This window comes from Plodia interpunctella, chromosome 5, assembly GCF_027563975.2.
Source record: "Plodia interpunctella isolate USDA-ARS_2022_Savannah chromosome 5, ilPloInte3.2, whole genome shotgun sequence".
In the NCBI taxonomy this organism is placed as follows: domain Eukaryota; kingdom Metazoa; phylum Arthropoda; class Insecta; order Lepidoptera; family Pyralidae; genus Plodia; species Plodia interpunctella.
This window is the reverse complement of record NC_071298.1, coordinates 1,433,562-1,460,906: the sequence shown is the minus strand read 5'-3', so window position 1 is coordinate 1,460,906 and position 27,345 is coordinate 1,433,562. Positions and strand designations below refer to the sequence as shown.

The 27,345-nt window shown below is 33.7% G+C and overlaps 1 protein-coding gene across 1 annotated transcript in view; it reads right to left on the bottom strand.

Annotated features, from left to right (window-relative positions):
- Positions 1-23,402, bottom strand: part of LOC128670171 (neuroligin-4, Y-linked-like) — a 62,051-nt gene extending 38,649 nt beyond the window's left edge. The window contains exon 1 of the mRNA XM_053745623.2: positions 23,182-23,402. The gene's annotated coding sequence lies outside the window, so the exon portion shown is untranslated. The remainder of the gene's footprint in view (positions 1-23,181) is intronic.
- Positions 23,403-27,345: the final 3,943 nt, after the last annotated feature.

Genomic DNA, 27,345 nt, shown 5'->3' with positions numbered 1-27,345 from the left:
ACAAGGTTAGATAGATTTTGTGATTTTATCATTTTGACGTTATATTTGTTGTTTGTGATTTTTCTTTTTTTTATTTTTTTTTATTAAAATAAAAAAACGAAATCGAATGAACATCGCTAGTTCTTATAGAATGGGGCAAAAAGCCACAAAAGTAGTCTGCAACTGTTAACAGAATACTCGGGCGATCCCCGTCACGTAACTCTTACCGATGTAATAGTTTAGGTATAACCCGAAAACTTTGACACGAGGGAAATGCTCCCGTTTCCGCTGCTTCCATAGTGTAAGGTTTAATGAATGAATGTATACGAAGCGGAAACTTTTGTTGGGGATTTTTTAAACATGCTATTATAATTATAAATGAACAAGTGACAAAAATTAAGTTAGGAAGCCCGAAAGTAAGTTCGATATCTATTTTACGGGATACTAATTCAATGATACAAAATCCAAATCAAATCATTTATTCGAAAATTAGGTTTTCACAGGCACTTTTTCACGTCATAATCTAAATTAAATTATATTTACCAAAGCTAAAAACGATTAGCATTTCCGAACGACCCCACTGCTGAGAAGAAATGCCGAAAGAAGCTCATTCAAACAGTGTTGTGTTGTCCCTATTATGCCAGAAGGGCTTACCATTTTTTAAATATAAATTTATGTATATTTTTTTATCAGTAATATAACAATGTAAGTACACAATAAAGTACAATTATGATTGTGAAACATATTATGATTGTGATCAAGTGCTGATGAAAGGAAATATACATATATATATATATATATATATATATATATATATATATATATATATATATATATATATATATATATATATATATATGTCATTAACCATGTATGTGTAATTAACCCAACCCAAAAAAAAAACTTAATAAAAGATCGAGCTGAGCAGTTCCCCCCGGCCGGTTACTAATATAAACTTTACGATATAAGTAGACGTATTAAATTAAACTATAATTCACACATCTTTGTATCTAGATAAAGGGAGATTTCCTTCAGCACGTAAACTTAATTATGCAAATAATCTTCCATTAAAGCAAACAGTTCAGTGGTCAGGTTTTAATGCACCCGTTTTAAAACGAACCGCAAAACATTTACCTCTAAATTGGAGGATGTAAAGTGGTGTTAATTTAATTATAATGTAAATTTTATTTAGTGTACTAACAATTTTGGAAATTAAATTTATATAATTACCATTTATTTCTATATTAAGACCATGAAATCCATGTAATGAATAAAATAATATGAACAATTACGTACTATAAAATTTTAACATACGTTATGTATATATTTCAATAACTTGAGTCTCGAAATTCACCTGTGATTCTGATTTTACAACACAATGGTTCTCAAACTGTGTTTGCGGAACCTTATAATTCCACAAGATTCTTTATGTTTAATATATACGAGTAAAATATAGTAAATTTTAACTAGCTGTGGATATTATTGCGATTATATTATCAAACTTAAATATATGAGAAATTTATTTAAGGAAGTTATGTAAGGATGTTAAGGTTATAGTAATAATCCAAATTTGCTTATTATATTCTGACGGATGAAAGGACTGAGCACTTCTTTCTTTCTTTCTCCCGCTCTATTAGAGTAGAAGCTAATTAGTGAGGATCATCTGCCTTCATGATTTCTATCGATATCTATCTGTATTTCCTCGCGGATTTGTATTAATGGAAAATGAATCTTATTGTAGTAATTTTAAATCTAGTTTTTGTTTGTGCTTAAGAATAATCCATCACATTATATGCGTAGTAAATAAGGCTACCGTAACGATAAAATTTTATTCGAAATTTGAGTGTTTTTCACTTCAATCTAGCTTGAAAAAAATGTGAAATTGAGGTCTAAGTTTTAACACGCAAGCTCAAACAATGCCTTTTCACTCTTGCCTTGAATAAATATCTCTAAATTGTAGTATTCGGAAAATACCTATGCGGGCAGAGAATAGCCGAAAGCAAAGCTTACCGTTTTCAAAAAAGTTTGAAAACCGCTGACCTAATTCTACACTATTACGTGCAACTTTGGGAATAAAATGTACCCTTTCTTTGATTCAAGATGACCCACTTCATGGTACATTTACCCGGCGGCGATGAGGTCAAAGACATTTAATAAGATTTAGAGACTTGTGTGTGATAGTGGAATGACGCTACTATTTCTATGTTATAAAAGTCGTTTTTGCCATATAATAGGACCACCTCATAACATGCCTCGTACAGCACGAGGCGATTATAAAGGATAAACACGACCTGCTATACTGCTGATGACGATAATAACGGAAATTCCATAGAATTATACGAGTCTTCAAAATTTGGATCTCTGCGGGCAGGCGACGAAAATGAGACCGCCCCAGAACAAGATGGTCGGGCGATTTAGATGGGACAGATGAAACTGAGGAGTTACGCAATGGACGGAGATGAATGGCGAAGTAGAGGGGAGGACTTTGCCCAGCAGTGGGACACCATAGACTATTAAAAAATATGCAAAGAAAATGAATAAATCAATATATTAGGACAAATCACACAGATTGAGCTAGCCCCAAAGTGAGTTCGAGACTTGTGTTGGGTGGGATACTAACTCAACGATACTATATTTTTTATAAAAAAAACATATTTAGATAAACATCCAAGATCCGGGCTAATCAGAAAAAGATCATTTTCCATCATGATCCGACCTGGGATCGAACCCGGGACCTCTCGGTTCAGAGGCAAGCACTATACCACTGCGCCACCGAGATCGTCAAATATAGATGTTACCCATCTTATTCTTGCTTTTAATTTAATATACTGCCATACATAATAGCACAAATTATCAATTACTTGAAACCAAATTAAGTAACGTTTCAACTTCCATGTAATCGAAAACGTATACATTAGCTTGATAGATCAATATGTTTTCGGCTCGGCCGGCCACCCAATCTGTCGACCTCAAAGCGGCCCAAATCACGATTACGGCTTTATTTCCAAGCGAAAATGCCTACTTTTCAATTAAATTTATTTTAGGTAATGAAGAAAAATTGATTTTTAGAGAGGTCGAAACGCTCAGAGAATCAATCAATTTAGTTTTTTCTTTTAGTGAAAATGTTCCATCACTTTATTTCAAAAACTAAACACGACAATCGTCCAGATATAATTGCCAATTAGTTGCGGAACAGGAACTATAAGTATAACTCGACAAAATTAATTTCACAATTTCAACAATGCTAAAACTTCCGGGTTTATTCCCGACTTAATTCTTTGGGCACTTGAGAGCTTTGAGTGCTAAAAGACCGGAAGTTTTGGGAGCTTTTGTCGATGGACGTCTCAAATGATGACTCGCGAAACAAAGGGAAATAAAGGAATATTGTCACTATCTATTAATTATTTGGCAAGCGTTCTAATATTGCATGTAATAAATAAAAGTATATTTTACTAAAATATGTCATTTTGACACAAGCTTTTATTGAGCGGTTTTATTGCATTCAAAGCGTGAAGCAAAATCATGCCCGATTCACTGCATAACCGTTGAGGAGTTCCCTTGTTGGTAGCCGACACAAGGTGCATTATCAAGTCGTGCTTACAACAATAATGCATTTTAATGGAAACTGAAGCGAGGTGAAAAGTTTCAACTCTATACTATAGCAGAAATAGATGAAATTGAACCTGCAAGATTTGATTACAGATTACAGATAGTCAGAAAGACGGTACAGGTGGAAATAAAAGCTTGGAAAAATATAAATGTTGATTTAAAAAGTAAATTATATTCAACCAAACAAAAGTGTCAGTGTTCTTTTATTACAATTAATAATTAAACACAATAGGTATTCACAATTTGAACATGAATACATACAATCACAAATGTCTCGCTGTTGACACGGTTGACTAATTATTTCTATGAGAATCCATAAAATAATTTCTTGATACTTAAAATAAAAATAAGACATTTTTCTCCGATATTTCACATCGCTACGTTACCTAAGTCATCACTTAAATCACTATGACATTCTGTTTAAAATAAATGTTCACATCGCCACGTTAAGTCATCACATAAATCTTGACGTTCAGTTTGAAATAAATGTTATAAAAATATATAACCCAATCATCCTGTGAAAAAACCTTTCGCAGTTAAAAAGTAATTAAAATATCTTTTGTTTCAATAAAAACTGAACCATCGGAGCCTTTGTGCCAATAAATTGGTAATGTCACAGACGAATGTACAAATAGAGAGAAAATATACCAATTGGTAAACAAAAGAAATATTTTTGTTTTTTTTTTTCTGGGATTTTTATTTCCCGTTGTAATAAGAAATAAACATTAATTTTACTATATACACATTTTACGGACAGAATTTTATGATTATGACAGTACGTATTGACTTACAATAAGCTTTTATGCTAATATCAAGGTTATGATATACATTTTACTTCTTTTATGGAATTACAAATGAAACAACATTTAGCAATTCAGTTACCTACGTTAAGTTTTTACTTATTTTGGAATATATTCTATAGAAATCTTCTTCTTCTACAGCTCATTTCGTCCACTGGAGGACATAAGCCTCCTCCAATGCACTTCTTCTACATAACGGGCCTCCAATCTTGGCGATGTCGTCTCTCAAGCAGGTAGCTGGTTTTCCTTGTCTTCTTCGTCCCATCCTAGGTCTCCAGCCGAGAAGTTTATCTTCCGGCCTCCCTACGACTTCATGTGACCAGCATATTTCCACTAGAGAGACTTTCCAGAGTAGCACAAGAAATACTTGTGTCAAATCAGTCGTTTTTGCATTGAAACAGTAAGGTTTTTTGTCATATTTTGAACTTTATCTTGTTAGAAAATGTTCAAAACGCTCTTTTTTCCTCACAGAGAACAGCAATGAAGAGAAAAGAACATGTTTATTACAGTTAATGCGCATTTGTATTCTGCTGATCTGTTAAATGGCATATCCTCCTTCGAATTCCATCAGAAACTTCCCCATTTATGCTGTATCTATGTAAATGTACATCTATGGTTTCCGTATACGAATTTTTATCGTTCTAATGAATCGACAAATTGCAAGTTCTACCCCGAATTGCTTCTTTGCGGTTCGGAATGTAAAAATTCCGGTTTCTTGTTAACGACTGTTGTGGTTTGAACTTGAACAGAGTTCAACTCAATTAGGAATTTATTGATGCAGATGGTGAGAATTGAGCATTTTTGAATGGCCCATTCCGTTTCTTGTACGGCTACAATTTATATAAAAACAATTCTTTGTTGCCAATATGTATCATATTGTTACGAAAATATTTTCAATTGTTGCCTCTGAAGAATGAAATGAAGATAAATTGTGTGTGTATTTTTGATCGCTTTATTATATACAAGCTTCATCCCGCGGTGTCTCTCGCGTAAATATAAAAAAACTACCTGTTTATGCACAGTAGCGCCATCAAGTTTAAACTTTTCAAAGTTAACGGTGTAACGTACTCCCAAAGGTAAACTGGCAGACAATGCATGTTTAACATCAAATACATTTTTGAGGACAATAAACTGACTGCTTCTATGCGTAGAAAATTGAAAATTGGTGAGTTTTGAAACTACTTTTGTTAAGATTACTTAAAGTGTGTAGTGATAAGATAGAATTTCCCGAAATTCCCACGAGAAGAATGGGTATTTATACGTACGTAAAAAGTCGTGCGCAATAGCTTTCCTAATATGAAAATGGGTTTATTATCTTCCAAAATCAATAAAATCGACCATTTTTCGATACAAAAAATCCGATATAAACACCATTAGTAACCAGCCATTAGTGTCAGAAATGAGGAGGCATACAAATGTGGATGGATGTATAAATATTCAATATGTGTCGTACACAACATTAAGTTTGGGTTAAGAAGATAACAGCTGACTTGGTTGGAGGGACGCCAAGAGGAGGAAATATTTACCGCACAAAATTATAACTTACTAGCGACCCGTCCTGGCTTCGTTCGGGTAAAACCATATTCCATACAAATATTATAAAGAGAAAAGATTTGTATTTTTGTTTTTGAAGTGAAAACTTCTTTAGCGGCGTTGTGTACTTTTTTTGATGGATAAGTAATGTTAAACTCGTGTCAGGACACGTGACCCTGATCGAAAATTCGTAAGACGTAAAAAATGCACAACGTTAATATTCAAGTTTTCACTTCTGCCGGCACTCCCGGAGTGCAACACGTTTTTTTTTTTGTTTGTAATGAATAAACTCAAAAACTAATAAGCCGATTTTGATGAAATTTGACACAGACGTAGGCGAAACCTTCAGGAGTGACATAGGCTAGTTGATTTTACAACTAAACCTTCCTCGGGACCACCAATATCTATTAAAGTTAAAGTTAAACTGTACAAAAATCGATCCGTGTGCGTAGTGCAATTTTGCTATTTACATCTCACCATCGAGTCGACTCGATGGTAAATAGCAAAGTCTCGCAGTGAGACGCAGCCAACCAATCACAGTGTGCTATTGTGACGCAACGACAACCGTACCGCAATGTGATTGGTTCGCTGCGTCTCACTTCGAATCGATTCGATAGTGAGAAGTGAAATGCAAACCCGCACTTCGCCCTCAGGTAGTTAGTTAAGATTTAATACGTTCACACAAACAGAATATCAAACATTTTCGTTAGTAAATTTGTTCGAAACCATCCAAAAAATCGAGAAAATAGAAGTGTGCTTTGGTGCGTGAGGATCAGCCCTGAAATAAAATTAACAAACTAAGTAGGTACTTAATTTCATTATTAATTTAATTTCTTCGTTCTAAAGTAATTCAATATTTGACTTCTTTAGAAGCAAGTAAAATACTTAATTGAAACATGTATGGATAATGATTAAGTCTATCAAAAGGTATTTATGAAACTTTATTATTGGTTTATTTTGACTTTGAGAACTCAATTATTTACAGCATCTTTTACCTCAGCGATCAAATACAAAACATTGAAAGTATAGAAAATATCTGTTTGTAAATATTTTATTACGGACGGACACTGAAAACGGACGGGCTTCGGTGGAGACGGGGATGTCGGATGAACTTCGAGATTTCGACAAAATATGGATGGAAAAGACCAAAGACATGCATGGGAAGAGAGTGGGGTGGCTTTGCCCAGCAGTGGGACATGTTGTAGCTACTTAAAAACATACATTTTATGTCTATAAATATAAAAAAAAAAACATTTAATTTTGAAAATCGAGATTATATAATATATTTTTCTATATTACTGGAAATATAATACACCGAACAATGAAAGTGACGAATTACGATGGTGTATGTTAAGTGCAAAAAAAATGCATTTTCATATAATTTTCCCACCCACGCTGCATACTTTCAATTACGTATTTCGTTATCTTGGTCTTGTAATCACATAATCAAACTTTTTGACACAATTTAATGCGACCCAAAAATAATGAATCTCGTAATTTATAAAATTGATCAATGTCTTGGTTTGAACAGGAAATTATTCATTCCGAACTGATTTCTTATAAAGTAAAAAAAAAATTACAACCTGAGCGTTAGTTTAGAATTAGCTACACGTGAAAAATAAACCTGTCAACGACCTCGGTGGCGAAGTGGTAAAGTGCTTGCCTCTGAACCGAGAGGTCCCGGGTTCGATCCCCGGTCGGGTCATGATGGAAAATGATCTTTTTCTGATTGGCCCGGGTCTTGGATGTTTATCTATATATGTATTTATTATAAAATATAGTATCGTTGAGTTAGTATCCCGTAACACAAGTCTCGAACTTACTTTGGGGCTAGCTCAATCTGTGTGATTTGTCCTAATATATTATATATGTAAAAATAGCTACATTTGGACAAAAATAATTAAAGATTTTGACAATTTTTTGTCATATTTTATCAATCTGGTTTATAAGCGTGCAATCTGCTTCTGATTTTTAAGTTATAGAATACTGAATCATATCAACCATAGATACTATGCCTTATTTTTTATTTTACAAAGCTTTTTTTCTGCACTCTCCAAATCCTGTTGAAATAGGCGACTAAGGGATACATGCCTTAACAGCTGATTGGCAACAATATCATCGCCAAAGAATGTTAACGTCAGACTTGCAGCCGGTTATAAAATCATAGCCAAATCTTCACAATTAAATGTTTGATTTTACACGGCAACTTTGGAATTCGGGGCGTCACAGCTCCCAATGTAATTATCCCATGCGAGGATAAACGAGATAGAGATATAGAGCGATAACTAAAAATTAAAAAATAAATTAAAAGAAAATAACTTTTTAAGAAAAGCTTATATTTAAATGCTCCAAAAAGCAGAAAATAAAATTTTCCTTCAAAATTTTTACTATCAACTTATATCCATAAAAGCTTGTCGCGAGGTTTGCGTAAGTACCTATAAGTATTTTACTCAATTAAATAGATACTCGTTTATTTACACAAGTAAACCTCGCGACAAGCCAAGAGCGACCAGCCAAGACTTTTATGGTCATATAAATTGTGTATAATGAGGTTATAAGTTGATAGTTAAAATTTTATAGTACAAATTTTATTTTCCTCCTTTTGGAGCATTTAAATAAAAGCTTAAAGTTTTTTTCTTTTAATTTATTTTTACATGATATGGACCATATGCGTAAAAGAGATAGCATGTTGACATTAGTAACGTACTAGGTACGTTACTAATGTCAATGTCACAATGTTAGTAACGTACTAGGTACGTTACTAATGTCACGCCTAAAAATACACACATTTTTCGTGGTAGGCCTTCGAGCAAAATTATTGGCATATTATTTAATTTACATCTTCAAATTAATGTTTTGTTGATTACGGTTTCTGATTACCCCAAAAGTTTGTTTTGGATGTCCACAAGTAAGGACAGATTGATTCCAACATTTCACAGATTTCGGTTATTCGATATTTAACCGGAAAACTTTTAAATTATTTGTTTGTAGAATTTGGGGTGCTGTTTGACGTTTCTCGATTGCTTTCAGAGGTAGGTACACCATTGTTTTTATTTATTTAAAGTAATAAACTTCTAAAATATATTCAGTTTATCTTTGGGGGTGGATTGCACAGTCAACTTTGACGGTAACTTTAACGTGCGCAGAAAAATCCAAAGTACGCCATTTTGTGTAAACGTTAGCGGCGCGTGTCGATTAAAATCAATGTCAAATTTGACTTGTCAACTTTAACATTGGCTTTAACTTTAACCACCGATGTTTAGACAAAAAAGCGTAGGTACTTTGGCTTTTTCTGCGCAGGTTAAAGGTAACCTCAAAGTTGATTGATGCGACCCACTCTTGGTGACAACGTTTGCAGGCCAGTTAAAATTGAAGGTAACAATGAAAAATAAAATTTGAAAAAGGAATTTCTCCAATAACTAAACAATTTGAAGTCCTCAAATTAATAATGTAATATTTAATCTATACAGGAAAGCTGTATGTAGACGAAGTGTTGAATTTCTTGCAAAGTATAATCTAGGGAATGCACCGTTGACGAGATAGCGGTTATCTTCCTCTAATATACCGTTCACGTGCAGTTAAATAACTGTATTATTATGGTCGGTATTAAAGTAGTCAGGTTATGAAAACCATAAAATTTATTAATTTAAAAGATAGCTAATATTACGTTCCGTACGGAACATTTCTCGTGAAGAGATTGCGATAAATGAAGAGTGTGGATAGAATATTTTTACATCATTGTGTACACGATATAAAAAGTTTTTATCATTATTATACCAAAGGTCTTAAGGTCGAACAAAAAAAATAAAATACAAAATACGCAAAGTACGTACGTAAACTACTGGGTTAAAGTTAACGTCAAAGATGACTGGTGCAACTCACACTTACCACTAAAATTTCTTTGTAAAAAATTATTAATAGCGGTATTTTGTTTAATTTTAGTTTCAGTTTGGTTCTCAGAGCGTTTCGACCACTGCGGCATTACGATCCGTCAATTTTCTTGAGGAAGGAATCATTTCCAAAGTAATTAATTGATAAAATTACCACATTACCACAGTACAGATTAATGATTATTATAGATAGTTATAATTCTTATCTTTGTTAAAATATGAAAAATTGTATTGACAGTTTTGTTATAAAAATATAGTATCGTTGAGTTAGTATCCCATAACGCAAGTCTCGTACTTACTTTGGGGCTGGCTCAATCTGTGTGATTTGTCCTAATATATTTATTTATTGATAATTGCGGTGCTGTGGCTACTTACAGGTCTTAATTAATGTATAATCATTTATTGCAGTTTCAATTCAAAAATAAGAAAAAGATACGTATATTTTTGTAATTAAAAACACAAGCACAAAAAAAATATCGTGTGATCTAAGATACCTTTGCCTACAAAACTGAAACTTGATTTAATTTCCTTGGGAGGAATTAATAACGAAGCACTAAGAGAGAAATTCCCTTAACTGGAAAAGACGGGATTTCAATTGGTGTACGAATGTGCGGGTAAAAGCTAGTGGTCTCTATAACACAAGCATAACCTTTTTAACACCCCTAGCCTTAGCCATGCGTGTCACAGCTCGCGTGTTGTTTGCCATAACATTCACGTTATTATTTCAAAGTTACCGGCCATTTCCTAATTCGAAACTGTTTTATTAGGAACGTGCCTATTATGTTTGATTCAGGCGGGTTAATAACAATAGCAAAATAATAATTACACAGCCACACAAAAAAAAAAGTTTTGGCCTGGGGGTCTGACTATGTCTACTATATGTTTTTGGGGTCGCTGAATCCGAATCCGAGGTCAATGTAACCCCTGCACGCCAGGCTTTGGACATAACCTCAAAAAACACTCTAAAATCTATGACATCGGATAACATTTATGATGACAGCTTTACAAATATTAAATAAATTTACAATTGAGTTTGATACTTTATGGTAATGGTATTTTTAAATAGAATTTATCGGGTTATAAGGTTGTAGAGTTTGATAGCATTAGTTTTATAGAATCCAAGCCACGATAGTTTTGCTGTTGGTTTTCCTATTGGTTTAGTCAATTTTAAAGTGTTTTTTGAGGTTATGTCAAAAACCTGACGTGCTGGGGTAAAATTGACCTCGGATTCGGATTCAGCGATCAGAAAAACATATAGTATACATGGTGAGACCCAAAGCTCGAAAAAAATTTTATTTTTTTTTTCATTTTTAATGGATTTTAGAGTGTTTTTTGAGGTTATGTCCAAACCCTGACGTGCTGGGGTAAAATTGACTTCGGATTCGGATTCAGCGACCCCAAAAACATATAGTAGACATAGTCAGACCCCCAGGCCAAAACTTTTTTTTTTTTGTGTGGCTGTGTTATGAATTACATGAAGTAAAGAGTATTACATTGTTAAATCTAGTAATGTAAAATGTGTAAGGTAAGGTATTATATATTATATATTATGTTTGTGTGTCGATGTCATTACAAATGAGGCAATAGCTTCATTCGTGACTGCTAAAAGACCAGCTCGATTTTGCACTCGACACAACATAACACAACACATGCTTGCGTGTTGTAAATGTGTAAATGGGCCATTAATTGCGGAGATACACAATCGTATGTGTCTTTATTGTAAAAAAGTAGATTTGGTTTGATTACAGAGAGACGGACACGGTTGAAAAGACTAATGAAATGTTTGAGTACAATTTCGCAACTTTACAAATTATTGGAAAATCTATTTTGTAAATTCACTTGTTCAAATTTGAGCAAATATTTATTTTCAATCATGATAAACGCATGCATAAATAACAGGAAGTTAAATTATAACCTAGAACAGCAAATACAATACATTTAATCCCAAATTTCCCGCGAAAGCAAAATCCTGTGTAGCTAGTACACAATAGTGTAAAAATATCTCATTGCAGTTATAATAAGTAATTTTCTTATTAGCTAATGCCTTTGAAATAATTAAACCTTCGTTATGTGAATATTAAATAGCTCCAACACAAAATTACTTTCACAATAATTCCTTACGATTTTCGTATAATTATTTTTGTAATTACGTATTGTTTTTATAAAGCAACACATTTTACTTAATAAAGTCACGAATATTAAAACATTTTCAAATCTTGGCAAAGATACGTATTAAATCCATCTTAAAACGAATCTTTGCCACTAATAATGAATTTACCAATAAAGTTCATAGAACCAAGTTATCATTAATTGTAATGAAAAAAAAAAAACATGTCTACTATGTAATTCAAGCTTATAAGACTGGATTTCTTATACATGTTACACAATGTGTAACAAAACACATGTCATGTGTAACAAATTATTTCAATTCCAGCTCGATTCTAGAATTCATTCATATCATTATTATTTTCAAAAACCTCATGTGATGTCCGTCATCTGTATATCCCTACTGCACGGAAGGACTCGAAATAGTACATTGCTGGTCTCCCATCCTGTGACCGACCTTTACGAAAGTTGCTTAACCTTGCTTGCTTAGTGTTGTATGTTGTTATTTAATTAGGGATTATTACGAAGCTGTTAACCCATTATATAAACCTCGTATCCACACGAAAACAATAAAGGCATCACCAACAATAGTGAACAATTAAAATCAGATTCCGCTGGCTTCAAAATTACTTAAGCTAAGTATCTATTGTTCCACAGACTATGGTGAGGCACAAAGGGTATATTGGACCCAATTTAGAAGCCACTGTCAAAACATAATAGTCAACAAACTTTGTGTTTTAATGAGTTTTCGATTTTCAGTCTGAAATCTACGATACTCGTTCAGAATTCGAAATTCAAACCATAACCTCGTTAGTAAAATTTGATCGAAATTTAGTTCGAAATTTAAATCACAGCTGTGGTTTTGACTACACTACCCCAACGAAGTATAAATTAATTGATACTTGATGTTATTAGGTGTAAATCAAAAATAAAAAATCATTTTAATAATTCGGTATAACTAATTTAATTCAAAGGAAAGTTTTAAAATTACTTTGGAGTGGAGGAAACCTCAAATTCCCACAAGAAACGTGGAAATTGCGATGTAAAAGACGTTTTTCCACCTCAAGTTAAATATTACTGAGTTATTCCATATTATGTCCTTATCCATTGCAATAAATGGCTTCAGAAAATTAAACGTTTCCCAGAAATTTCTACAGCAATCCAGCGCTGAATGGAACTAACGTGCCTCAGTGCATCTACGCAAAGTTTAATTAGGTTAATACGACCCGCCGTCAACTACAGGGACTTAAAATCTCATATATCGCATATAAATGGCCAAAATATTGCACGTTTTTGCGCCCAAATTTCCCTTGAGTATAATGTGTGGTATCATGTATGTGTAACGGTAAACTAATGTTTAATGTTGCGCAAGGTAAAACGGAGCCCTTGTAAGATCAGTTTATTGTCTATCTGTCCACCTGTCAAGCTCAAGAAAGTGTAGAGGTATCAAAAAATGTTAATCAAACTAGCGGCCCGTCCCGGCTTCGCACGGAGAAAACAATGAATTATGTGTCTTAAACGGTAGGTTCCTCAGGTATCACATTATCAAGTGGTGAACGCATGAAAATCCGCGCGGAGTTTATGTGTCTATCGCGAATAGACAGACAGGCCTTACCTTGCCGTATTTGCCTTGGCCTTTACCTTGTTTTATGTTTATTATATGTAAGGATAAGGACACGAATCTCCGATGTATCGGACTGTGAAATTGTCAACATATAAACACGCTGAAGGCGGAGGTTCAACCGCCAATCTCGGTTCGATCTCGGTCAGGTCAGGACTAAAAACGATATTTTCCATACTGACCTGTGTTTTAGTGAAATAGAACTTACTTCCACGCTCTGTTAGGTTATGGAATAAAGATTTATTCCATACAGATGTATGGAATTCTACTCTTGAGACTTCTTTAAAGTCACTACTGTTATTCAAAGTTTTCGAAAAAGATTGTCGTTTGTTTGTCACAATTTTGACATAATCTGTTTTTCTTCTTTCTTTATTATCTTTATCGAAAACTTTGAATAATAGTCCAGAGTAACTTATGAATAATAACCACTTGTATTGCAGTCGTTCATGCACTTACTGTTGTGACTGTCGCCAGCAATGATCTGATACTGTCCGCGAACATTTCGTCAAACTTTGGGGGATTCGGTACACATTGCAGATTTTTCATTGCGGTAAATAAAAGCGCTCATATTAACTATGCAATGTCGAATGGTTTAAATTATTATTACGATATATACAATTTTCATGAAACACACATTCTTCATAATTACAAGCCTTCCTTACATCCATTAGTATCAGAATACAACGTTAAGCTTTAATCATGGAAATTAATTATACTCATTATAATGTGGATTTTCGCGCACTCATTGGTTAATTAATATGTGAAATAAGCTCGGGTGAGGTTATTTAAATTAATTAGTTAAGCATATATATATAATTATGTAAATCGTAGGTACATTAAACTTTTTGTCTCATGTCGTGAAATTTCTAGAACATTAATGTTATGATTACCTTACAAATATTGATAGTTGAATTTGAATTCTTATAGTACCTAATTAGTAACCTTGCTAACTCACAATGAAAATCAAATAATTCATTCCGAAATTAGATCACACATTTTCACGTCATATTCTAAATTAAATAATATCTACCTAAGCTACAAATTGCAAGCATTTCGGAACGACCACCGCTGCAAAGAAGCTCATTTAAACAGTGTTTTGTTCCCTATCATGCCAGAAGGGCTTACAATTTTTTTATACATGTAATTTTCTCATCTCTAATTATAACAATGTAAGAACAAAATGAAGTACATATCCAAAAGGTATGTTAAAACATATTATGATTGTAATCGCGTTCTGATGAAAAAAAAAATCGATTTCCTCCGTTTGGTCTAATGGTTAACTTATATTTAATACCATATAGCGTTAAGTCCACTATTTTTAAATATCAAATTGTCTTAAGATTTTAAGACAATTGATCTTTTTATATATATGTTACCGGCCAAACCCGCTTCCAGGATAAACTAGTTTTACCTAAGCTAAACTAATTCTTCCTACATGCTATAGGATAAACTGGTATAGCCTAGGCTAAACTAGTTCGTCCTAAGCCCGATAGGATAAACCAGTTTAGCCTGGGCCAATCTAAGTTATCGTGATAGAAATACACGCTCTTAGGATAAACTGGCATGGCCTAAGTCTAAACATTATAGAATATCTAGAAAGACAAAATAAATAGGGTAATTAATTTATTAAAATTAGAATATTTAATTAAAATTAATAATTTCATTAAAACTATAACAGTAAAACAAACAATCACATTCTAACAATTAATAAAGTATTTTTAATAATATTGAAACAATATTATTGGTATTTTTAATAATATTGAAACAATATTATTGGTATTTTTAATAATATTGAAACAATATTATTGGTATTTTTAATAATATTGAAACAATATTATTGGTATTTTTAATAATATTGAAACAATATTATTAAAAATAATAATAATAATGCTATTTCGGAGACTTAGTCTGTTGGACTAGGCTAAATAAATCTAGACTAGGTCATTCCTGTTTAACCTGAGTGTGTTCATTTCTATCAGGATCAACTAGTTTGGCCTAGGATAAACTAATTTTTCCTATATGCGATAGGACGAACTAGTATAGCCTAGGCTAAACCAGTTTATCCTATCGCATGGAGGAAGAATTAGTTTGGCCTAGACGAAGAATTAGTTTATCCTGGAATCGGGTTTAGCCGTTAACATATATAAGAAAATGCAACGTTTCATTTTACGTTTCCTATTTTCATTCGTCCTGCAAGGATAACTTAAATTTTCCACCAATTATTTGTTGAGAAAGAAACACTGGACTGTCCCAGAAATCTATCATCCTTTGTATAAAACTCCAGACCAAACCCATCAGTTCCCGTCGATACTCCTATAATTTATCCACAGACTGTTTGACATTCGCAGTGGAGAAAGATATTGAATAATTCATGTTCCTCACGATATGATTAATGTTCCTCACTGGCGATATTGACAGAAGTGTTGCCGGCTATATTATTACGTGTTTGTGGTTTAGCACTTTGGTTTTTTATTGATTTTGTTTTAATACCAGTGTATTAAAACCTACCAAGTCTACCCCCGCATTATAAAGGTACACCAGTGTGTACCTTTACAAAGCGGGGGTAGACTTGATTTATGACACATTTTCTTCTATTAAACCAACTAAATGATACAAAGGATAAGGAATAAGCTATAATATCAATAATTCAATAATTTTATTGGAAATACAACTTTTATTTTATTTATTCATTCAAATTTTGACATTTTTAATAACGATGTAAATTCGTCCTCCTAATTTTTAATATATGTATAAGATCTATTATTTGTTAATTGACGTCCTTGCAGAAAATGACTGATGAAGTTTGTTGCGCCGTTTCTTCTTCACCTGCGCTTTGGAAGCCGGCAGTAGACTTAGTTTAAGTAATTTTTTGACGTCAATAAGTGATGTATATCATCCTAAATTGAATAAAGAATTTTGAATTTGAAAGTCAGGCCTAACAGTACATGTATGAATCAAACTGTTGAATTTTTCAACCCAATAAAATAAAATGGGTTTAAAGAATTTATTCTCATAAAAAGATTACATTAAATCCACTTACATGAGAACAGAATTAACAATACTTAAACTAAACTAGGATGCAGTCACCGCATTAACATTTTAGACAATGGGCAAACAAAAGGTACAGAAAATCTTATTATTCCCTTATGTCAATGTAGGTTTATTATTATACAAGTATTTATCAACGATATACATTTATTTTATTCAGGATAAATAGCAACAGTTATATTTGAATAATATAATCGTGTAGCTGTGATTTGAAACATTGAAAGGACTCCGCGTTTTTTATATTAGAGGGTAATTTGTTGTACAAGAGTGCTCCTTCAAAAGTGATGCTTTTTTTCGCCAACTTGGTACGTATCTTTGGTAATACAAGTAAACTTGGTCTACGTAATTTGCGTTTAGTAAGTTGTGATTTTTGGGTAAACGATAAACTAGTGTGTATGTTTTTATTTAGTATCTTCCTAATTAGAATGCAAGTATTATAACGATAAAGTTGTTGAATGTTCATTAATTTTGTTTCTTTAAAAATCTTTGTGGTGGATGTTGAGTAGGGATAGCAGAATAGTGCTTTTATTACTTTGTTTTGGGCTCTTTGTAGTTCTTGTAATCCGGTCTTGGCGGCAGTACCCCATATTTCTATTAAATATAACAAATGGGACTTTACGAGCGAGTTGTATATATTGTACTTGAGTTTTCTAGGAACACATTCATTTATACTACGGAGTGACCCTGTAAGTGAAGCTAACTTATTTTTTATGTATGAAATTTGTTTATCCCATCTTAAATGATTATCAAGTCTAAGGCCAAGATATTTCTCGTGAGCTTTCTGGTTAAATAATATGGTTCTAAAATTCTTCTTACCTAGTAATGTTAAATCATGGCTCATAACAATTAAAATGTTTAACATATCATACTTTTATTCCTAAACCCAGCCAAAACCCAAATATAAAAATACATACAAATAAAAAATACATACAATGTATAAAAATACATACAAGATGAAGCTGCAGTTAATTGCCACTTTGTCACAAAACATTTTACAAATAATAATTTTATAAGAAATAACCCGCCTCGCTATTTTCTGACAAGCGCAAGAAATATGGACTTGTGTTTACAAAAATGTACCGTTTACCTCATAAAAGCTTATCTCGAAGAACGTTGAGTATATATGGTAGTGAAGTAAAGTTTATCGTTTAGACAATATTACGATCATAGCGCATGTGTTGCGGTAACATTCTTTTTTCAGTTGTAGCAAAACTATACGACAAAAGTTTGACAGGCTTATTAGGTGACTTTTATTATTAGAGTGTCTGATTCTTGGGCCACTTGCGAGTCTTTTCGAGTTACAGTAAAAAAACTTATTTGGTTCAGTATGGACGTCGCTATTGTCGAATAAAATGTATTTTCGAATTGATTTCTTCAAAGTCAAAGGTAGTTGGAAAATAAATAATTATAAAATTAATGAATTGAATGGTGAATGAAAATAAATTGTTTAAAAATAACATAATAATTTTTCCACAACATATAATTTAAAAAGCGTCTTCAATTCTCTGAATAACTCAAGCATAGAAAGCCTTAATATATACCTTTCGAAACATGATACAAACTTCATTTTTCTAGCATTTGACCGCTTTCCCGGAGCCCAGGATCCTGTTTCCTACTTTTCTTCTCCAGTTCGCACATCTTCGACATCCTGAATACCTACACTGTCGCACATAGATTGTATTTAGTATTATAGCGTAATAAGTTTTGAAGTACCTTAGCCTGTAATCATAGTATAAGTTTTATATCTACTGTACGATTTGGGTAAAATAACTATAGGCATGATGCAATGCTGTGTAAATATTGCATCATCCAAAAGACCGTTATATGTCGGTGGAGATAAAGATGTATATTCGTCTCTATCATATTGATTAACAACCAATAAAATAATCGCCTTTCTTTTATAGCTCGGCCAAGCGTAGCACCACTGAGGCTCTGTAATTTTAATTAAATATAGCGGTTTTACACAGCATACTACTTCCAAGTCACAAGTCTACGTGGTCCTCACGAGTGGCCCAGCTATCGGCACAAATTATTAAGTGTTTTTATTTAGCGCCTATATCCCAGTAAGCCAGATTGGCATAGAATAAAAGTAAGATTGGCATAGAGTAAAGTAAGTAAAATTCAAACTCATACAGTCCACTATTAAGTCAGCAATTTTTATATTCATTTCTTCTGTCACTACTTGCATTTCATTTTATTATTCTTACCTACCTTCGCGACTTCCACATCACTGTGGAAGTCGCGATGGTATGATTGTAGATAAGATGCAGATCTAGATAGACAAAACATATGTAAAACATATGTTTTTGATAGAAATATCCCAACTAATATTATAATTGCGAAAGTAAGTTTGTTTGTTACCTCTTCACGCATTATCTACTGGACCGATTGTTTTGAAATTTAGTACACGGGTAGAAAATAACCTGGAATAACACATAGGGTACTTTTTATCCCGAAATTCCCACCGGAGCGAAGCCCCGGGGCGAAATAAATGTACTGAAACATGCGAATGATTCTTCTTGATTAAGAGGACCTAAAATGAGGGCCTAATGACTTACGATGAAGATAGCTCTGAGCAATCCCTTACCGCTCCACTAACTCCAGCCACTAAATTACAATGTATGAGAGCAGATAATCGCTTAGTCTAATCGAATAAATAATGGGTTTTGTCGGTTCGATGACAGCTAGAGTAATGGCCCTCACCGGAATGTAAGGATAGTGTTTATGTTAGTTGGAGATTAGTTTGTAACGCCTATACAACAGATACATGTGGTACATTTTGAACAGTTGTTAGAAAAAATGTTTTGGATTGGATAAAACCAATCAGGTTTCTAGGTATCATCATGTCATAGAGCGAGGCTCTTGTCGGTGAAGTTACTTCCATCGCTCTCTCTCCATAGTAATTCTTTCACTTCCTGGACGCTCTTATCCGTGGAGTTCCTTTACTTCCATTGCTCTCTCTTCATAACTAATTCTTTCACTTCCTGGACGCTCTTATCCGTGTAGTTCCTTCCATCGCTGTCTATCCATAGCTAATTCCTTCACTTCCTGACACGACACGATGTCTACCTTTTATTTGCCTGGTGTAACTATCTCTTGGTCTTCCTGGGCTCCTTCTTCCTTTTACCATTCCTTCTCGACGATTCGACTTCTTCAACGATTGGTGGCGCAGTGGTAAAGTCCTTGCCTCTGAAACGAGAGGTTCGATCCCCGGTCCGGTCATGATGGAAAATGATCTTTTTCTGATTGGCTCGGGTCCTGGATGTTTATTTATATATGTATATGTTATATAATATAGTATCGTTGAGTTAGTATCCCATAACACAAGTCTAGAACTTACTTTGGGGCTAGCTCAATCTGTGTAATTTGTAATATAATATACTTTTCCTTCTAATGTAAAGAAAGCATCTATATATGAGAAAAACTCACAGCATGAGACTCTAAACCCGATTGTAACTCGAATCGTGAAACGAAAAACACACGTTCTCTCTTTTTTACACGATGATTATACGATATGGTAAAAAGAGACAGCATGTGGACGTTAGTGCTACGTATTTGTATGTTTCCTTCTAATTTCCAATCCAAATAAGATTCATGGAAGTGTTGCCATAATGTCGATAACCCTTGCGCAGTGCATTAATCATGTCGCAAGGAATATATGCATTATTCAACAGCTTCTCTTGTGTTTATTGTTGATGTTTCTTGTGTTATACAATTTTCATTATAGTTCTATGTATTATTATATGGTTTCCACTTAAGCTAGCTTCCTTGCAGCTGTTATGCCCCGAAGTCCACGTTCCTTTGAAAAAACTTCAAATTTTAAAAATTTTGGCTGCGTGTTAACAATCACTTACCAGCCCGAGCTCAAAACAAAAATGTGACTCTGTAGAATAGGATGAAATGTTTGTTATTGGTTTGGGTACACGTATTTTGTTTATATATTTTTACGTCTATGTCAACTGGCATTTTGTCTGAGAACTAGGGATGCCGACGACCGTCCAAAATGTAGAGGAAAAAGTAGGAAAGCAAACCCTGGGCTCCAACGTTCAACGTCTAAGGAAGCAATTCATGTCTGATAAATATGGTGGATGTTGATTATGATATGCACGGTCTCACTCGGTGAGAATTGGAAGAACGAATCAGTTGTTAACTGAACTTAGCTCTAACTAAAAAGTAACCGAATATTATTATTTTAAATTAGTTCAAATGAGAAAAAGAAAAATGTCGTCTTTATTCGATTTCGATTTTTAAAAAGTCTAACCCTTTTTAACAACCCCAAATTACATTTGCCTAGAAATTAAAAATTGAGCAACTTAATTTTATATTAAAAGTTCGTGAACTTAGGACCCGTATCATTTGTCGCAATCCCTTATCAAATTAGAATCTACCCGCTAATCAAATAATTGAAGTATAACATCAAAACCTCATTTACTAATGAATGGGAAAGGTAAAACTGTAGGGTCGCATCTATTTAAGGATGGTTCTCAGAGCGTTTCGACAGCTGCGGCCGCGCTGTCATTAAAATTTTTCAAACATTAACAAAGACAAGAATTAGTTTTACTATCTGACTTTGAAACAATTAATCTGTAAGTTAATTTTATGAATGACTAGATGTTGCCCGGGGTCCCCTCCCTTGGGAATTTTGTGATAAAATAGAGCCTATAGCAATCTTGGTCAATGTACCTTTCTAATGGTGAAAGAATTTTTAAAATAGATTCGATAGTTTCGGAGATTACCCGACTCAAACATACAATCTCACAAATTCACAAACGCTTACCATTTATAATAATAGTATAGAAGTATAGATTGATTTTGGAAATGATTACTTCCCCAAGAAAATTGACAGGTTGTAATGACAATTGATTTTCCATATCTGTCAAGAGCAAAATTATGCCTGCTTTAATTCTGTAATAACGCAAAAGTTGATTTACCTGGCCACTTTGATCAAAACGTTTCATGTTATCGGCGTCCATAATTCTTACAATTACATTCGAAGAGTTTATTGAACCTACGACCTATAGAAAAAAATATCAAACTAATTATATCTACCTATAAGAAAATACTTTCTACCCGTCGATCACGCAGAATCGAAACACAAGAAATAAACAATTAATTATCCAGTGCACATAATTACTTGTTTATTTCTTGTGTTTCGATTCTTAAGACGTCAAGGACAAGTTGCACCGTTAACTTTGACGTTAACTTTAACATACACAGAAAAACCGCAAAGTGAGCCATTTTGTCTAAACGTTAGCGGCGCGTCGGTTAAAATCAACGTCAAATTTGACGGTGTAACTAACCGTATATATTAATTGTTTAAATTGTAAGCTACAATGTAAGCAATGGATATAAATACAAATTATATGAAACTAGCTTTTGCCCGCGGCTTCGTCCGCGTGAATTTAATAGTTTAATCTCGATCATTCTTTAAGAAAAAATATGAAGAGTTTGTATACCAATTTTCAGCTATTTATCTTGAAATATTTTTATTAAGTCCCATACAAATTTTCACCCCCCTTTTGTAGGGATTGAGGGTTAATTTTTAGAAAAATCTCAAACACATATTTATTAATTTGATGTAAACAACTAAAACCCAAATTTTCTAGTCACTAACTTCAACGGTGTAGAACTTTCACATAAAACGTTTTCACCCCTTTCACCCCCTTCGGGGTGGAATTTCCAAAAATCCTCTCATAGTGCTCACCTACACTCCCCAGGGAATATATAAGCCAAATTTAAGCTTCCTACGCCCAGTAGTTTCGGCTGTACGTTGTCTGTCAGTCATATATATAGATATACAGCTGTATGATGTTTTCATGTTTCCTTGATATTGTTTATAGAACAGAATCCACACTTAACACGGATAAAAAAGCCGGATCCGTTAATTTTATACCTATACTAGAGGTTGCCCAGGACTTCGCTCCCGTGGGAATTTTGAAATAAAATATATATCTATAGCAATCTTGGATAATGTTCCCATCTAATGGTGAAATTATTTTTGAAATCGGTACGGTAGTTTCGGAGATTACCCGACTCAAACATACAAACTAACAAACGCTTACCTCTTTATAATAATAGTATAGATTTATTCGTTACCTTTATGTATGTTGCTTTTTAATCAGAATACAGATATAATAAAACAGATTTTTTTTTAATTTGTTATGCCCTAATGTTTGCTACACAATTTTTTTTTATGTTATTTGAATGGTTGGATCCATTCCATAGATTTATATAGTGAGCCATTAAAACAACCAAACAAATGGTTTTTTTTTTATTTGTTTTATTAATATCATGTTGGTTTTGAATTATATTTCATCCGTGTTCTTGGAAATATGGCTATTACGTGAATAAAATGAATACATTTGGCGTTTTCATCTATGTATATAACAATTGAATGTCTGTTAGGTTCATTATTATCAAGTAACGTATAAAAAATGACCTAAATGCATAGATTTTTCGCAAACAAAAATGGTCAGAAAAGACTTAACGCATTGTTTTATCCGACAATTGCCGTTATTAAATGGTTACTTAAAATATTCAGTGAAAACGGTATATCCTTACGAACTGAATTCTAAAGAGCGTCAAATTTACTTACATTTCTGAAATCACTCCCTCGGGCTCAAGTTGTTCAGTTGGAAATGAGATAACACCACAAATCCTCACTGTATTCACGGTTTTTCACACAAAAACTCACACAGCACAGTCAAATTAATATTTTACACAACACAAGGTCTTTATATCAATCGTAATTTCGTGAAGCGCTGGCTCGCGACGTTCCGACACGTTCAATCGGTCGGGATACACTGAAATGAGTAGACTGGGTACTCTACCCGAGTGTCTCCGTCCTTGTCTAACACGACGGAACCCTGTATTATGTTTTCTTGCGTCTCTCTCGCACAGCCTGAAAGAGAAATTCGTAATACGTATAGGTCAATATGAAAGCTTCTCGCGTACTGGAAGCTGCAATTAGGGTGACCAAAAATGTTGTGAGCGGATTTTTTATGAATTATTCCGGTATAATTTCGTCGGTAAACAATTTTGGCTGTTATATCATGAATTAAAGATTTTTCTGTTGAAAAGTTTGGTCAAGTTGTTACAATTATTGAAACGACTGTGCCCTTTTTGATTATGATAATCCATTCGCCCACCATAGGTTTAGCATAATTTTTTTCCTCAGATTTAGTTGAAGCCTAAGGTGTAATATATGTTAGTATTCTTGTATTCAATTATCGTCGAGACCACGAACAAGATGGCGGGATGATTTGGACAGGTATCGGCGTGGTTGGCAACAAATGACCCAGAGACCTGTGAAAGACACAAGTGGAGGCCTTTGCCCAGCAGTGGGACACAAAATACAGGCTTTAAAAAATTCTTTACTAATCATCACATCTTACAATTTTTACCCAAAAACCGTCGTCAGTCTTCTTTCGAACAAGACAGCTGTCTTGCCACCCTACGCATCGCGTCTAGAGCCGGCTCGCGCCACGCATGCGCTCACGAAATCAGGCTCCTACAAAACGTTACAGTACACACCCCAAAAATTAATTATTCGAAACAACCGGCCGGTTACTCAAATGGCAGACATTATTCATGCCCCCCATTGATTACTTGACGAAGCCATCCGTCCGAATCAACGGTCATTTTGCAAGTTTAGCTGACGTTTTGAGGTTATGCTCCCTCTCGCTTAGTTTCTCTTTTGTTTTGCCGCTTACGATACGCTTATTCGAAAACGTATTACTATAGAAATAGTAATTTCTCACGGAAATAATAATTGACCGGGCATGTAAAGCGAGCGAGGTCTACAAATCAACTTGGGGCAATAATACATTGTGTGTATGTATGTTTGTTTGTTTGTAACGCGATAACCATCGAACCGTTTGTCTGATTTTGATGAAATTTGAAAAGTGGGATCTGACAATAGAATTTTTTAGTTTGAAATATTCACAAAATATTGTAAAAATTTATTGTGCTCGTGAGATCTAAGTTCGCGATGGAAACAAAACGCGTGCAGATACATACAAAATGTGTAGTTCAAGCTAGTCTAATAAATAATAATACCAGGTTTACATTAGGCTTTCGTTTCAACGTAAATCACTTACAGATAGTAATGCTTTTAGAACAATGATATTTGATGATGATACAATTGAAATTAATAATAAATGTTTGTAGTGAGTGTAGTTTGTTTGCGTAAGTAGTTAATTGGTCTAAAAAGCTTTTTACTATATTGTAATATTTGATTTATCATAAATGTTTTGTCATTTAAATTAAACGTTTATATAAACACATTTTATCTCAATCGGTATATAGAAGGTAGCTGCTTAAAAATTGAATTGCGAGATTCCAACCAAACAAAATAGTTACTTCAATGTGCGTGTGGTCTGAGGGCCTAATCTCATGAAATTCTATGAATATTATGAAACTTTCTAAAACAATTGAGAACATACGTACGTTCCACTTTTAAAATTGTAATAAAAAAGGAACATGGTGATAGATAGTATTGATACGATAACGCAAAATATTTCACAGCTCAAGATTTATTTAACAACCGAACTGGCCACTAACAAACACTTTTCGAAGTAAAAAGTAAAATAAATGTTGAAAAACGAACTATAAAACTAAAACGTCTATCCTCTCAAAGTCCGAACTTCTTTAGGCCAAATCCTCAGTGTGAACACAACATGAGACCAATATTTGTGTTAGAGAGTCTAAGTATTTGTTGGATTGTAGACACTGACTGCTCAACAAATAGAATAGATAAAGTCCTTTTTCTCGATTTATTGTTTCCAATGTGATTGATTCACAGATTTATATCACTGCACTAAATTGTATGGAATCATTTTGATGACCTCGATGGCGCAGTGGTAAAGTGCTTGCCTCTGAACCGAGAGGTCCCGGATTCAATCCTGGTCGGGTTATGATGGAAAATGATCTTTTTCTGATTGGCCCGGATCTTGGATGTTTATCTATATATGCATTTGTTATAAAATATAGTATCGTTGAGTTAGTATCCCATAACACAAGTCTCGCACTTACTTTGGGGCTAGCTCAATCTGTGTGATTTGTTATAATGTATGAACATTATTTATTTATTATTTATTTAACCCACGCCCCTGTGTATCCGTGACAGTGCTCAGTTGTTATGAGCACTGTCACAGGGGCAGACACAGGGGCGTGGGTTAAATTCCAGTTCGATTCCAGAACCTCTATTCACCTCTATTATATTTTATAACAAATACATATATAGATAAACATCCAAGACCCGGGCCAATCAGAAAAAGATCATTTTCCATCATGACCCGACCGGGGATCGAACCTGAGACCTCTCGGTTCAGAGGCAAGCACTATACCACTGCGCCATCGAGGTCGTCAAATTCCAGTTCGATTCCAGAACCTCTATTCACCTCATGACTATCTTCAAAATTACTCAATTGGTTTTTGTTTTCCGTCTTTTACAGAATTAATCAATCAATATTCCAAAAATTAAATCTCTGACACCAAATATAAATCCAATCTGAAATTCCAATTTACTGAAGCGAACTCGAGAATACTGTTTATTTTTTTTTTATTATAAACCGACAAATTATTAATTAAAAATAAATATTTGAAACGCAACTTGATGGACAAGATGGGCGTAAAAGAAATATAATTTTATCTGTAGCGAGTTTTATTTTCCCAGAAAACGAATTATTGTGTTATAATATTACCTCCGTTTTCAAATTTAATAATTCTTTGTTGTTCATGATGAACCAGCTACCAGTCCCCGCTCGGATAATACCATGTTTCCAACTAAAATTTTAAATGCGAAAGTAAGTTTGTTTGTTACCTCTTCACGCTCTATCTACTCAACTAATCTTCTTGAAATTTTGCATACATGTAGTTTGAAATATGCAGAAGGACATTCCGGAAAAATAACTTTCCCTGAAAAATACACGCTGGCGAAGCTGCCGGGTCCAGACCCGGTCAAGTTGAGATGGAAAATATTTTTGGGATTGGCCCGGGTCTTGGATGTTTAACTATATATGTATATGTTATAGAATATAGTATCGTTAGAGTTAGTATCCCATTGCACTAGTTTCGAAATTACTTTGGGTTAGCTCAATCTGTGTTATTTGTCCATATATATATTTGAGTTCCACTGCTGGGTAAAAGCCTAACTTCTTCCAGACATTCCTATCCTTTGTGTGTTCTCTTGCCATTTTTGTCGAACTCTTTGATGTCCGACCGTCTCGTCATTTTAACGTTAATTTAACATATATATTTAATTTATTAAAATAATTGCGTGTACAAATCTTGCAATACTTACCCTTCGATAGCTTGAAAAACATTCCTTATTTGAGTTAATTCCGATATAGGCGGGATAGGAAATGAATCGGCTCATTTGGCACGGATTAATCATCGTTTTGTGCATACATCCTAACCCACGCACTACTAAACGTATACAAACAAACTCGACATTAACGCCTTCATTTCCTTACGTTACTTGCTTTCCTGAACTATTCACGGTATGAAGTAAAGAAAACTGGCAATGTATGCTATATTAAACGGATAAATTGTAAGCATAAAAGCGCGATCTTGTTCGATTAGCTGAATTTTGAATCGAATGATAATTTGGTTAATTCGCCAGAGATAGAATCGGAGCGGGATTGGACAAAGAATAATTTGATTCGATTTAACACCACCATATTTCGATGAATTCAATGTTGCGTTCTTTGTAAAGATTTTTTTATGTGAATGATTACTTTATTGTGTTTTACTCAAA